Source organism: Rhincodon typus, chromosome 5 (assembly GCF_021869965.1).
Source record: "Rhincodon typus isolate 14 chromosome 5, sRhiTyp1.1, whole genome shotgun sequence".
In the NCBI taxonomy this organism is placed as follows: domain Eukaryota; kingdom Metazoa; phylum Chordata; class Chondrichthyes; order Orectolobiformes; family Rhincodontidae; genus Rhincodon; species Rhincodon typus.
Genome location: NC_063336.1, coordinates 97,155,606 through 97,169,832, shown reverse-complemented (window position 1 = coordinate 97,169,832; position 14,227 = coordinate 97,155,606). Strand labels below are relative to the sequence as shown.

Genomic DNA, 14,227 nt, shown 5'->3' with positions numbered 1-14,227 from the left:
CCTGGCTGACAGATAAGAACAGGAGTTTCAGACATCCTGTGCACTGAAAGAGCTGTGCACTTAGAAAACCACCACCTGCAAGTTTCCCACCAAGTCTGACTCACTGTCCTGACTTGAAAATATATTGCCGTTCCTTCAGTGTCTCTGGGTCAAAATCCTGGAACTCCCTTCCTAATGGTATTGTGGGAGTACCTACCCCAAATGGACTGTGGCAGTTCAAGAAGACAGCTCATCTCCACATTTTTTTATTCATTCATGGGATGAGAGTGTCGCCAGATAGGCCAGCATTTGTCGCCCATCCCTAATTGCCCAGAGACAACCATATTGATGTGGGTCTGAAGTCACATATAGGCCAGAACCTAAAGGACATTAGTGAACCAGATGGGTTTTTCTGATAAGCATCAATGGATGCATGGCCATCATTAAACTCTTACTTTTAGATTTTTTTTGGATGCAAATGACAATGTTTAGGAATGGTGGGGGCACAGTGAATCAGTAGTTAGCACTGGTGCTTCACGGTGCCAGTGACCTGGGTTCGATTGCACCCTTGGGCAAACGTCTGTGTGGAGTTTGCACATTCTCCCCATGTCTGCATGGGGTTCGTCTGGGCGCTCCAGTTTCCTCCCACAGTTTAAAGGTGTGCGGGTTAAGTGGATTAGCTATGGGAAATGCAGGGTTACAAGGATGGGGGCTGGCTAGGTGTGGCTGGGATGCTCTTCAGAGGGTTGGTAAGGACTCAATAGACTGAATGGCCTGCTCCTCACTGCAGTGATTCTACGATGTGCCATGGTGGGATTTGAACCCTGGTCCCTAGAACATTACCTGGGTTTCTGGTTTAACAGTCTAGCAATAATACTACTGGGCCATCGCCTCCCCTACCTTCTCAAGACAAGGTAGAGATTGGCAGTGAGTACTGATCCATGCTATGGTATCTTTGAGCACCTTTAAAAAAAATTGTGGATTGTCTCAGCTGCTGTTGTGGAATTTATCATTGGTGTCAAAAGGTAAGCAGAGTTTTCCAAGCAAGTCGTTAGATGTGGATTGGTCCAAAGCTTCCTTAATGTGATGGAAGATCTTTGTTGAAAAAATTTCTTTGTTCAGCTTTGTAGTCACAGAGCATCAAGCAGGCATGGAAAAGCCTCAGAGAAGAGCTGGGTAATTATTGCATAATTTGAAAGTATCACGGTGGAGGTATGCACTCTACTGAGCGCCCTCTTTACTAGTTGTATATGTAAACATTTTTACTGAATATGAATGAATTAGGCCTCAGATATTTTTCATTTTCCCAATGTCCTGATGCTCACAAAATGCATGCTTAAGTTTGGCCTATTCAAATTGGAGGTAAGTTAATTATTGTTGTATGTTTTGACTACAATATATTTCCAAAATAAAAAAAAATCAAGATTTGAGCACCATTACACCAGTTCATCAATTTTATTTCTCACATGGCTAGTTTTGTGCTCGTGCTATGAAATTGACAATTTAATATCAGCTCATACCTTACTTCTGGAGGGAACTTGATCCACTTAGAGTTAAGTTGGCATTGCTCAAACAACATTGTTCTAGAATTCTATCAGTTCTGAGGAAGAATCATAGACCCAAAACATTAACTCTGATTTCTCTCCACAGATGCTGCCAGACCTGCAAATCTTTTCCAGCAATTTCAGTTATGGTTCTAGAATTGGGAAGCAGAAAATGTGCTCAGTTGAAATATATGCCAAAAAAAATCAAAAGAACAGTACTTCAATTCAACTTCCAGAAATTAAAACTTTTGTCACTCAAAACACGAATCATTTTTCTTAAATATCAGTCAGGAAGTGGTTTCAAAGTCATTGTTTTACATCTATAAATTTGCAATAGTTCTTGTTCAATTGTTTATTTTCCCAAACAGGACTCTCCATTTATACCTATACAACATTATTGTAGAGGTCAGGACCGTAAATTTATAAGCTTTATTTGTTACCTCTTATTGCTGGTTTGATTAGCCTTGGAGAAATGTTGGTCATATCTTCCTTTTTCCAAAATCTTGTGCTGAACTGTTATTCAAGTTATTGCAAAGTGCAGTGGCGACACTTACTGACTAGTATACAGTACTGCATGAGCGAAAAGAAAAGAATTATATTGCGTCACAAAAGGTGAAAATTAGAGTTTGTTGTGACATAGAAACAAAATAGAAGTTTGTAAAAAAATGTAATGACAACTAAGCTTGAAAGACTCAAAATGCAAACTTTTGACTGTACAGTGTTTTATTATTTGTTAATTTTAGTTTAATTTTCTAATCTTGTCAATACATGTACAGAGTACAATCCCGTGCAGAAATAGGACAAATCCAGGGGACTTAATAATAAGCTTGGCATAAATCAATCAAATGCAATGTTTACATCATAGTTAAAACATTTAACAAACAAGTAAACAGAGTGAACGGATGCAGCTGTGGCAATGAAGGAAGATGAAAGATGCAGCAGAAAAAACTTTGAGTAAATTCCAAACTTACAAACTGGATGGACTATATGCTTTCATCTCACTCATCAGTACAGTGAACCCAATTTATATTTTAGACTGGGCAATTCAGCTTTGAGTAGGCTATTCACAAAAATTTAAAATTTAAATGGAATACCAAGATGTTGGGTGTTAAATCCAAAAGGTACGTATTCTTTACAATTCAACCGCAATTTCTCCAATTATGGAACCTTGTCTGAAAGAAACTTATGTGTCAGAAACAGCTCAATCGTGTTAAGACCATGTCCCTGATGCTGAAACACCGGATCAGTTACCTTAGACTGTTCTGCCAGTCAGTTACATTATATTACCTATTCTTCAACTTCATGGACCTGCAATTAATCCATATCCCTCGATTAATTTACCGTAATAAAAACAAACCGCGCTTAGTCTTGAAAACTTAATTTTGGGGAAGGAAATTCCATTTATCTATTCGCCTCTGAGTGAAAAAAAAAATTCCTTCTAGATTTCACTGCTGAATAACTCAGCTTGAATTTTGAAATTATGACCCTTTGCTCTGGATTTCTGCACAAGACTTAATGAGATTCCTTTACCACTTTTATCAAAAACATTTATTGCTTAACACCCTAATTAGATCATCCTTACATGAAAAGTATGCCTCCAGGCCAATAAATCCTTCCTGTGATGCACTGTCCAAAACTGAACATATATCCAGATGAAGCATGACAAAGATTCTGTAAAACTAAACCTGAACTCCCCCTACACTTTTAATCTATACCCCTTGAGATAAAAGATAATGTCCGATTAGCATTTTGAGAGTATTTTGTTCACCAGCTTTCAATGAGTCGAGTACTATTTTGTACCCTAGACATAGTAATGACATGGCCATCACTCGAACTCTGGTATGCAAGTTTGAAAGCCGTGGGCAGCACTTATTTTGAGAGCATATTGACTTTGCTATATCCAATGAAGTCAGCTGCTTTATATTGTATTGTCTGGTTTTAGATACCGATGCTGCTGAGGACTACAGGAGGTGATCAAATGAAAGTGAGGCTACTTACATGGTGCTTTTGGCTGAAACCACTTGCAAACAATTCAAACTTGTTATTTGAACTATGCATTTTGGGTCGAGCATGGTTAAGGAAGAGGATATTTTTGAAAAGGTGTCATTGTGTTAGTTGCTATGGTTACCGCCATGTATATTCTTGACTGGATGTTGTTACACCTGTCTGGGTTAATGCACAGATATTCAAGGCCCACTATTCCTAAGTTGTCAGAAAAGTTAAAGACTTTAAAAAGGACACAATTTTCCCCAATTTACATAACTTTACCTAAAGCATGGACCTAGTTTCTGTACTTAACAAAAAGTACTGTTTAGTACAAATAAATATATCCTAGCTATATGTCAACAATTACGAACGATTGGCATACTACATACAAGTTGAAACTTGTAATGGGGGGAAGTGGGAGAGCAGTTCAGTGGTTCCTGTCCACAGGATTTTCTGAGATGATTCTTATGCTGATCAGAACACTGCTTCTCAATCTTCCTTCTCCAGATATTTGCACTTGTTTGCAGGAGGCTTCACATTTTAAAAAGTCTCTGACTTACTAACTAACTTCTAATGGAAAATAAACTGATTTGCTTTAGGCCTAAATTGTTTTTTTATTTAGAGAACAGATATTGTTCCTGAACCTGTGCAGATAGGATGGCTTCTCACTGTCACATTTGCCACCCCAAGCTGTTTAGTTACTGGGAGACAATCACATAGTTGTTGGCAACAAAAGACCATTGTCATTGATAACTTGTCACCAGACCACAGAACAATAAAACTGTTGCTGGCTGAAGTTCCATTTTTACACAGTCCCCATCTTCAGTTCATGTGCAAGCTACTATTTGAACAAGCAGTTGTGTAAATGACATTCACAAACAGTACGAGGTGACTCGCTTTCAAAAAGTGAGCAATCTTTAAACAATCCTTGGTTTTTAAAACTGTTATTTTCCTATTTCAGTCCACAATTTAAAAGTACAGGAAAATAAAACAAAACACAGCTTTTACATTGTGATAAGCTAGACTGTTTTGATTTGACTTATTAGTTCTAGCAACACACTCATAGCCTGCCACTTTTGATGCTTAACTTGCAGTGTTTGCTAGGTTTATAACCTACTCTAAAATTATCGCTGCTGTTGCTTCTGGTTTGCCCTTCAGGAGTCCACAGAGCACCAGCATTCCTCTTTAGACTCACTGAAGGGCTACAGGAGTGAGTCTGCAGCTGGGAATTCTGCAACAATTAACTCACTAACTAACTCCTCAGAGCCTGTCCACTGTCTACAACTTACAAGTCAAGAATGTGATGGAATGCTATCCATCTGCCTAGATAGGCGCACCTCCAACAAAACTCAAGAAATTTGGCACCATCCAAGGCAGAGTGGTCCACTTGATTGGCACGACCTTCAACATTCACTCCCTGCATTACACATGCACAATAGCAGCATTGTGTACCATCTACAGAATGTACTGCATCAGCTCATCCAGGTCCTCAACAGAATATTCCAAATTGATAAACTGTCTACCTAGAACAACAAGGGCAAAAATGCAGGGAACACCACCTGACAGTTCTCATCCAAGCCACACACTAAAATAACTTGGAACTATATAATTGTTCCTTCTTTGTCAAAATCTTGAAACTAATGTCTTTGTTAACAGCACTATGGGTATATCTACATGCAAAGGACTGCAGCAGTTCAGAAGTCAGCTCATCATCTGAAGCAAAGCTGTATAAGTAGAGAAATGGTGTTGGATAAATTGATGGGATCGAAGGCTGATAAATCCCTAGGGCTTGATAATCTACATCCCAGGGTACTTAAGAAATACTCTAGAAATAGTGGATGCATTGATGATTATCTTCCAAGATTTTTGGGACTCTGGAACAATTCCTACCGATTGATGTGTAGCTAATGTAAGCCTGCTATTTAAAAAGGGAGGTAGAGAGAAAACAGGGAATTACAGACCAGACAATCTGATGTCAGGGTCAGGAAGATGCTACAGCCCATGATCAAAGAGTTTATAACAGAGCACTTAGAAAACACTGGTAGAATCAGATACAGTCAGCATGGATTTACAAAAGAGAAATCATGCTTGACAAATCTACTGGAATTCTTTAAGGACGTAGATCATGCAGTTGATTGGGGGAGCCAGTGGACTTTCAGAAGGCTGTTGACAAAAATCCTGCATAAGAGATTAATGTGTAAAATTAAAGCACACGGGATTGGGTGCAACATATTGAGACGGATAGAAAATTGCTTATTAGACAGGAAACAAAGGATAGGAATAAATGGGTCTTTTTTTCTGTATGGCAGGCAGTAATTAGTGGAGTACAGCAGAGATCGGTACTAGCACCCTGGCTATTCACAATATATGTTAATGATTTAGATGAGAGAACAAAATGGAATATCTGAGATTTTGCAGATGACACAAAGCTGGGTGGAAGGGTGAGGATAATGTTCAATATTGGAGTGTGATTTGGACAGGCTGAGTGTGTAGGCAAATGCACAGCAAATGCAATATAATGTGGATATATGTGAGGTTACCACTTTGTTAGCAAAACTAGGAAGACATATTATGATTTGAATGGTTGTAAATTGAGAGCAGGGAATGTTCAATGAGACCTGTGTGTCATTATGCACCAGTTGCTGAAAGTAAGCACACAGGTGCACAAGGCAGTAACAAAGGCAAACTGTATGCTGGTCTTCATAATGAGAGGATTTGAATCCAATAAGAAGGATGTCCCGCTGCAATTATACAGGGTATTGGTGAGGCTACACCTGGTATATTGTGTTGACTTTTGGTCTCCTTATTTGAGGATGTTCTTGTTATAGAGGGAGTGCAAAGAAGGTTTACCAAATTGATTCCTGAGATGGCAGTGCTCAAGTATGAGGAGGGATTGAATCAGTTAGGATTGTATTCACTGGAGTTTAGAATATTGGTGGTGGGGACATCTCATAGTAACTTCAAAAATTCTACCATGATTAGACAGGTTAGATGTAGGAATATGTTCCCAATGGTGGGGAAGTCCAGAACGAGGGGTCGTAGTTTAAAGATAAGGGGCAAACCTTTTAGGACTGAGATGAGGAGAGATTTCTTCACCCAGAGTGTAGTGAGTCTGTGGAATTCACTACCACAAAAAAGTATGTTTTATGTGTTTCCAAGAAGGAGGTAGATATAGCTTTTGTGGCTAAAAGGATCAAGGTATATAGGGGAAGGTGGAATTAGACTATTGAGCACGATGATCAGCCATGATCATAACAAATAGTAGAGGAGGCTCAAGTGGTCGAATGGCCCACTGCTGCTCTTGTCTTCCATGTTTTCTACATTTCTATGTAAAGAAATCAAGGTGACTGGCAAAAGAATTTTACAGTTTGAGAGAAAGAAGAGGAGGTGTAAAGTGACTGTTTTAAACTGAAAGAAAATAACAAAGGTATAAAGACAGAATTGGCCAAAATACATTGGAAAATGATGTTAAGGTGTAAACCAGTGGCGATGAAGTGGCAGACATTTCAGGAGATATTTTATAAACTGAGAAAGAAGATTCTAGAAAGACACACAATCCATTGCTAAATAAGAAAGTTAAGGATAGCACCAATTTGAAGAAAAAATGAAGACTAAAGGCAAAACAGAAGATTAGACAGAGTTTAAAAATCAGCAAAGATGAAGGAAAATGAGTACAAAAGAAAGAAATATAAAACAGAAACAGTTAACAGGGGTTTCTACAAGTATTTAAAAAAAAGGAAATTAACAATGAGAGATTAGCTCTCTAGAAAGTGAGTCTGGAGAATCAACAGTGGAAATTAGGAAATGGCAAGAGTGCTGGACAGGTACATTATTTCTGTTTTCACTATAGAATACATAAATAGTCGATAGAAATACTTGTAGATCATGTGTTGAAATGGAGAGAGGAACATGAAGGAATTACAATCACTGCAACAGGGTACTGAGAAAACTGTTGGACCTAATGGCTGTTAAGTCCCCAGGACCTGATGGCCCATATTTTAAGGTCTTCAAAAATAAGTGGCTACTGAGCTAGTAAATGCACTGGTGCAATTTCTCAAAATTCCCTCAATTCAAGAAAGTCCCTTCAAATTGGAAAACAGTGAATATAATTCCTATATTCAAGGAGGAAGACAGAAGGTATGAATCTATAGTCCAGTTAGCTTAATAACTACCATAGAAAAAATGCTGAAAATCAAATATTAAAAAGGTTATAGGAGGGTCCTTACAAAATTCTTAATATGAGGAGGCAGAGTCAATATGGCTTGGTGATAGGGAAGTCTTGTTTGATTAATGCATTAGAGTTCTTTTAAGAAATAGCAAGTGACATGGATAACAGGGAATTTTTAGATGTGGCGTACTGGAATTTCCAAAAGGCGTTTTATAAGGTACCACATCAATGCTATATACTGTTATGACGGAGGTTGGAGGAATGCACTGTCTATCTCTTAATTCCACTTCTTCACCAGTCACAATATACCTTCAAATGTTCACCAAGTTTCTGATATACCTAATTGTATACAAAAATAGAAATTGCTGGGAAATCTCAGCAGGTCTGGCAGCATTTGTAGAGAGAAAGCAGAGTTAAAATTTCGGATCCAGTGACATTTCTTCAGAACACTTCTGAAATGTTAACCCTGTTTTCTTTCCACAGATGCTGTCAGACCTGCTGAGTTGTTTTCCCAGCAATTTCTGTTTCTGTTTCTGATTTCCAGGATCTGCAGTTTTTTTTTTGTTTTAGCTAAATAAATACTTTCTATATAAGAAAACAGAATAAAAAGTATCAACCAGGTTTCTTTAATAAACAAAACAATTATGTATTTACAATGAAACAAAAGATGCAAAGCTGCTTAACATACAGCTTGAAATATATTAACAATAGTTAAAAACAAACTAACGTACACACACACATACACACACACTAGATCAAACAAGACAGCAAACTTTCCCTGTGGACTCCAGCTATTTAAAAATTGGTTAAATAATTGCCAGCTCTTGAAGAAAAAAGTAAGACATGAATTGTTCCAAATGGTTTTTGATCTGGCATTCTGGTGCATATAAACTGGTGTCACTAGACACATTCAGTTGTCATTATGGTCTTTTCATAAGAGTAGGCCGTCTGGCCCTTCGAGCCTGCTCCGCCATTCAATAAGATCATGGCTGATCTTTTCATGGACTCAGATCCACTTACCCGCGTTCTCACCGTATCCCTTAATTCCTTTCTTGTTCAAAAAAAATCTACCTTTTTTTTAAAAACGTTTACTGAAGTAGCGTCAACTACTTCACTGGGCAAGGAATTCCATAGATTAACAACCCTCTGGGTGAAGAAATTCCTTCTCAATTCAGCCCTAAATCTGCTCCCTCTAATCTTGAGGCTATGCCCTCTTGTCCTAGCTTCACCTACCAGTGGAAACATCCTCTCTACTTCTATCTTATCTGTTCCCTTCATAATTTTATATGTTTCTATAAGATCCCCCCTCAATATTCTGAATTCCAATTAATATAATCCCAATCTAATCAGTCTCTCCTCATAAGCCAACCCCCTCAAAAGATGTTTGGTCAGGAGATGTCCAAAAGGAGTCTTCTAGAAGCTTCTCAATAGAACTGTTGAACAATTTTTCTTTTTATTTCAGCTTTCATACTGGATTCTCAAAAGTATTGATCGAAAAGTTGGGAAAGAATGAGTTCAGTGGCTTTATATATTGAGACCTTGGAAGACGGAAGTGAATGTACCATTGTCAAATTTGCAGATAACGCAAAAGTAGGGAGGCAATGGTCCAAGAGCATTACATAGCATCGAATATAGAACAGTACAGCCCAAGAACAGCCCCTTTGGCCCACCATGTCTGTGCCAATCATGATACCAATCCAAACTAATCCCTTTTGTCTGCACATGGTACATATCCCTCTATTCCCTACCTGTTCATATGTCTGACTAAATACCTCTTATATGTTGCTCTTGTATCTGCTTCTACCACCTTCCCTGGCAGCACATTCCAGGCACCTACCACCCTCTGTGTAAAAAAAACTTGTCAGGCATATCTCCTTTAAACTCCTTCTTCACTGTCCACTACACCACCAGTTTTGGTGTCCTCTGTAAACTTAGTAATCATACCTTCTATATTCACATACAAATTATTTACATAAATGACAAAGAGCAATGGATCCATCACTGATCCCTGCAGCACACTGCTGGACGCAGGCCTACAGTCCAAAAAGCAAACCTCTACCACCACCCTCTGTCTCCTACCTTCAAGCCAAGCTTGTAGCCAATTGGATAGCCCCCCCTGGATTCCATGTGATCTAACCTTGGTAACCAGTCTACCATGCGGAACCTTGTTGAACACTTTGCTAAAGTCCATACAGACAACATCCACCACTCTGTCTTCATCAAACTTCTTGTTACTTCTTCAAAAAAACTCAACCAAGTTACTGAGACACAGAAAACCACATTGACTATCCCTAATCCATCCTTGCCTTTCCAAATGCTTGTAAATTTCGTCCCTCAGAATCCCCTCTAACAACTTATCCACCAGTGATGTCATGCTCATCGGTCTATAGTTCCCTGGCTTCTCCTTACCACCTTCCTTACATAATGGCACCACATTAGCCAATCTCCAGTCTTCTGGCACCTCACCCAGGGCTATCGTTGATACAAATATCTTAGCAAGGGGCCTGACAATCTCTTCCCTACCTACCTGCAATGTTCTGGAATACACCTGATCAAATCCTGGAGATTTATCCAAAGTTAAGTGTTTTAAGATGTCCAGCACCTCTTCTTCTGTAATATGGACACTTTTCAAGAAATTATGATTTATTTCCCCAAGTTCTCTAGCTTCTATGTCTTTCTTCACAGTAAACACTGACATGAATTACTTGGTTAGTATCTCACCCATCTCCTCTGGTTCCACACTTAGACAGCCTTGTTGATCTTTAAGGGGACCTCTTCTCTCCTAGTTACCATTTTGCCCTTAAGGTATTTTTAGGATTTCTTTGGATTTTCCTTAACCTTATTTGCCAAAGCTATCTCATGTCCCCTTCTGCCCTCCTGATTTCCCTCTTAAATATATCCCTATTGCCTTTATACTCTCTATGGATTCACTTGATCCCAGCTGTCTATACTTGACATATGCCTCCTTTTTTTTGGACCAGAGTCTTAATTTCTCTCGTCATCCAGCATTCCTTACACCTAACAGCCTTGCCCTTCACACTAACAGGAACATACTATATCTGAAATTTTGTTAATGATCTGTGAGCAGTGCAAGGCTATGGGTATATTAGTAGTTGTTGATCAGTGATCAGTGCAGGGCCATGATGATATGAACAGTACTTCTTGGTCTCTGATCAATGCAGAACCATGAAGGTATCAGCAGTAGTATTTGATCAGAGATCAGGACAGGGTGATGGGAGAGGGCAGCAGTTATTGATCTGTAACCAGTGCAGGACCAAACGGTTATTAGTAATAATTGATCTGTGACCAATGCAGGGCCATGGGGTTATGAGTAGTTATTGATCAATGACCAGTGCTGAGTCATGGTGGTTTAGTAGTTTTTAGAGGTCGCTGTGCACATTGGTACCAACGACATAGGTAGAAAGAGTGATGAGGTCCTGCGGAGCTCGTACAGGGAGTAAGGAAAGCAGCTGAAAAGCAGAGCCTCAAGGGTAGTTATGTATAGGATACTACCAGTGCCACATGCTAGTGAGGCAAGGAATAGAAAGAAAAGACAGATGAATGATTTGCTAGAGCGCTCATGCAGGGGGCAGGGTTTCAGGTTCTTGGATCTTTGGGACCTGTTCCGGGGCAGGGGTGACCTGTGCAAGAGGGTCGGGTTGCAGTTCAACTGGAGGGAATCAATATCCTCGCAGGGAGGTCCACTAATGGTACTCAGGAGGGTTTAAACTAGATTGGGAGAAGGCTGAGAACCAGAGCAGCAGGTCAGCAAGTGGAGGGATTGAGGAGAACATAGATGTCAGACCAGTAAATCAGAAAGGAAGGACAGGCAGAGACAGGTAAATGAACACAATGGTACTAATGAGCTGAAGTGCGTTTATTTCAATGCAAGGAGTATTACAGGTAAGGCAGATGAGCTCAGAGCCTGGATCAGTACGTGGGACTATGATGTTGTGGCCATTACACAGACTTGGTTGAGAGAACACAGGACTGGCTGCTCAACGCTCCAGGGTTTCGTTGTCTTAGATGAGATAGAAAGTAAAGTAAAAGAGGCGGAGGAGTTGCATTTCTAATCAGGGAGAACGTCACATCTGCACTCCGAGACGATATACTGAAGGGCTCATCCACTGAGGCAATATGGGTAGAGCTCAAAAATAAGATGGATGCAAGCACTCTGATAGAATTATACTATAGGCCTTCTAATAGCCACCGAGACATTGAGGAACAAATATGGAGTCAGATTATGGAAAGATGCAATAAAAACAGAGTCATAGTGGGTGACTTTAATTTCCCCAATATTGACTGGGACTCCCTTACAGCAAGAGGCTCAGACGGGGCAGAATTTGTTAAGTACATCCAATAGGGTTTCTTGAAACATTATGTGGACGGTTCAACTGGAGGAGGGGCCATACTGAACCTTTCATTGGCTAATGAGTCTGGCCAGGTGACTGATCTTTCAGTGGGAGAGCATTTTCGAAACAGTGATCACAACTCCTTAAGTTTTAAAATAGCTATGAATGAGGATAAGTGAGGACCTTGCGGGAAGGTACTAAATTGAGGGAGGGCAAATTATGTCAGTATTAGGCAGGGAGTGTTAATTGGAGGATCTGTTACTAGGCAAGTCCACATTTGACATGAGAGAATTGTTTAAAGATCTGCTTATGAAAGTTCAGGACTGGCATGTTCTGGTGAGGAAGAAGGACAAGGATGGCAAGGTAAGGGAACCTCTGGATAATGAAGGTTAATGATAACGGTATGTTGTGAATTTAGGCAAAAGGAAAAAAGAAACATATGTAAGGGTTAGGAAGCTAAAATCAGAAAGGCCCATGAGGAATAGAAAGAAAGCAGGAAAGTATTCAAGCAGGGAACTAGGAGAGCAACAAGGGGCCACGAAACGATGTCGACAAGTAGGTTGAAAGGGAATCCCAAGACATTCCATACATACATTAAAAACAAGAGGATAACAAGGGAGAAGGTAGGACCACTCAAGGATAAAACAGGGTACTTGTGCTTGGAGGCAGAGGATATGGCAAGATCCTAAATGAGTACCTTGTGTCAGTATTCACCCAGGAGAAGAATATGGAGTATAGCGAGATTTGTGTGGAGCATGCTAATATGCTAGGGCATTTTGAAATGAAGAAAGAAGTGGTATTAGGTCTCTTGAAGAGCATTAAGGTGGATACATCCCCAAAGCCAGATGGCATCTACTCCAAGTTATTGAGAGAGGCAAGAGAGGAGATTGCTGGGACCTTGACTAATATCTTTGTGTCCTCGCTAGCTACTGGAAAGGTACTGGAGGACTGGCGGGGAGCTAATCCAGGAAACTATAGACCGGTGAGCCTCACGTTGTTGGTTGGGAAGCTATTGGACAGAATTCTTAGGGATAGGATTTAGATGCATTTGGAAATGCATGGCTTAATTAGGGAAGGTAAGCATGGCTTTGTGCCAGGCAAGTCAAGCCTTACTAACTTGATTGAATTTTTCGAGGAGGTGGCAAAGGTGATCAATGAGGATAGAGCAGTGGATGTTGTCTACATGGATTTTAGTAAGGTTTTCGAAAAGGTCCCTCATGGTAGGCTCATCCAGAAGATTAAGATGCATGGGATCCACAGTGACTTGGCCATGTGGATTCAGAATTGGCTTGTCCATAGAAAGCAAAGGGTAGTGGTAGAGGGGTGTTTTTCTGGCTGGAGGTCAGTGAATAGTAGTATTCCTCAAGGATGCATACTGGGACCTCTGCTGTTTCTGATATATGTAAATGACTTGGATGAAAATGTAGATGGATGGCTTAGTAAGCTTAGTTCGCCTAGTAAGACAATACAAAGATCGGTGTGGAGGTGTGGATAGTGTAGAAGGTTATCAAAGGATACAGCGAGATATAGATCAGTTGCAGATATGGGCAGAGAAATGGAAGATGGAGTTTAATCTGGGTAAGTGTGAGGTGCTGCACTTTGGGAGATCAAATGTTAAGGAAGAGTATAAATTAATGGCAGGACTCTGAATAGCATTGATGTACAGAGGAATTTGAGGGTTCAAGTTCAAGATGCGTGTCTGGAATGCTGTGCCAGCGGTGGTGGGGGAGGCAGATACAATAGGGGCATTTAAGGGACTTTTAGAGAAGCACGTCAATATGCAAGGAATGGAGGGATATTGGCCAAGGGCAGGCAGAAGGGCTCAGTTTAAATTGGCAACACGTTCGGCACAACATCATAGAGACAAGGGCCCATTCCACTGCTGTACACTCCTATATTCTGATCAGTGACCAGTGCAGGGTTATGGGGGTATTAGTATTCACTGATCAGTAACCAGTGCAGGGTCATGGGGGTATCAGTCAATACTGATCAGTGACCAGTGTAGGGTTATGGGGGGAGTAGTTATTATTGATCAGTGACCATTGTAGGGTCATGGGGGTAGTAGTTATCACTGATCAGTGACCAGTGCAGGGTCATGGTGGTATTAGTCATCAATGATCAGTAGCCAGTGTAGGGTCATTGGGGTAGTAGTTATTACTGATCAGTGACCAGTGTAGGGACATGGGGGTAGTAGTTAT

The 14,227-nt window shown here is 40.1% G+C and overlaps 1 long non-coding RNA gene across 1 annotated transcript in view; it reads right to left on the bottom strand.

The window, feature by feature from the left end:
- Positions 1-1,415: 1,415 nt before the first annotated feature.
- The window catches only part of LOC125483183, a 13,221-nt gene continuing 409 nt past the window's right edge, over positions 1,416-14,227 (bottom strand). The window contains exons 2-3 of the long non-coding RNA XR_007262137.1: positions 1,964-2,093; positions 1,416-1,675 (exon numbers count right to left, since the gene is read on the bottom strand). This is a non-coding gene — a long non-coding RNA (uncharacterized LOC125483183). The remainder of the gene's footprint in view (positions 1,676-1,963; positions 2,094-14,227) is intronic.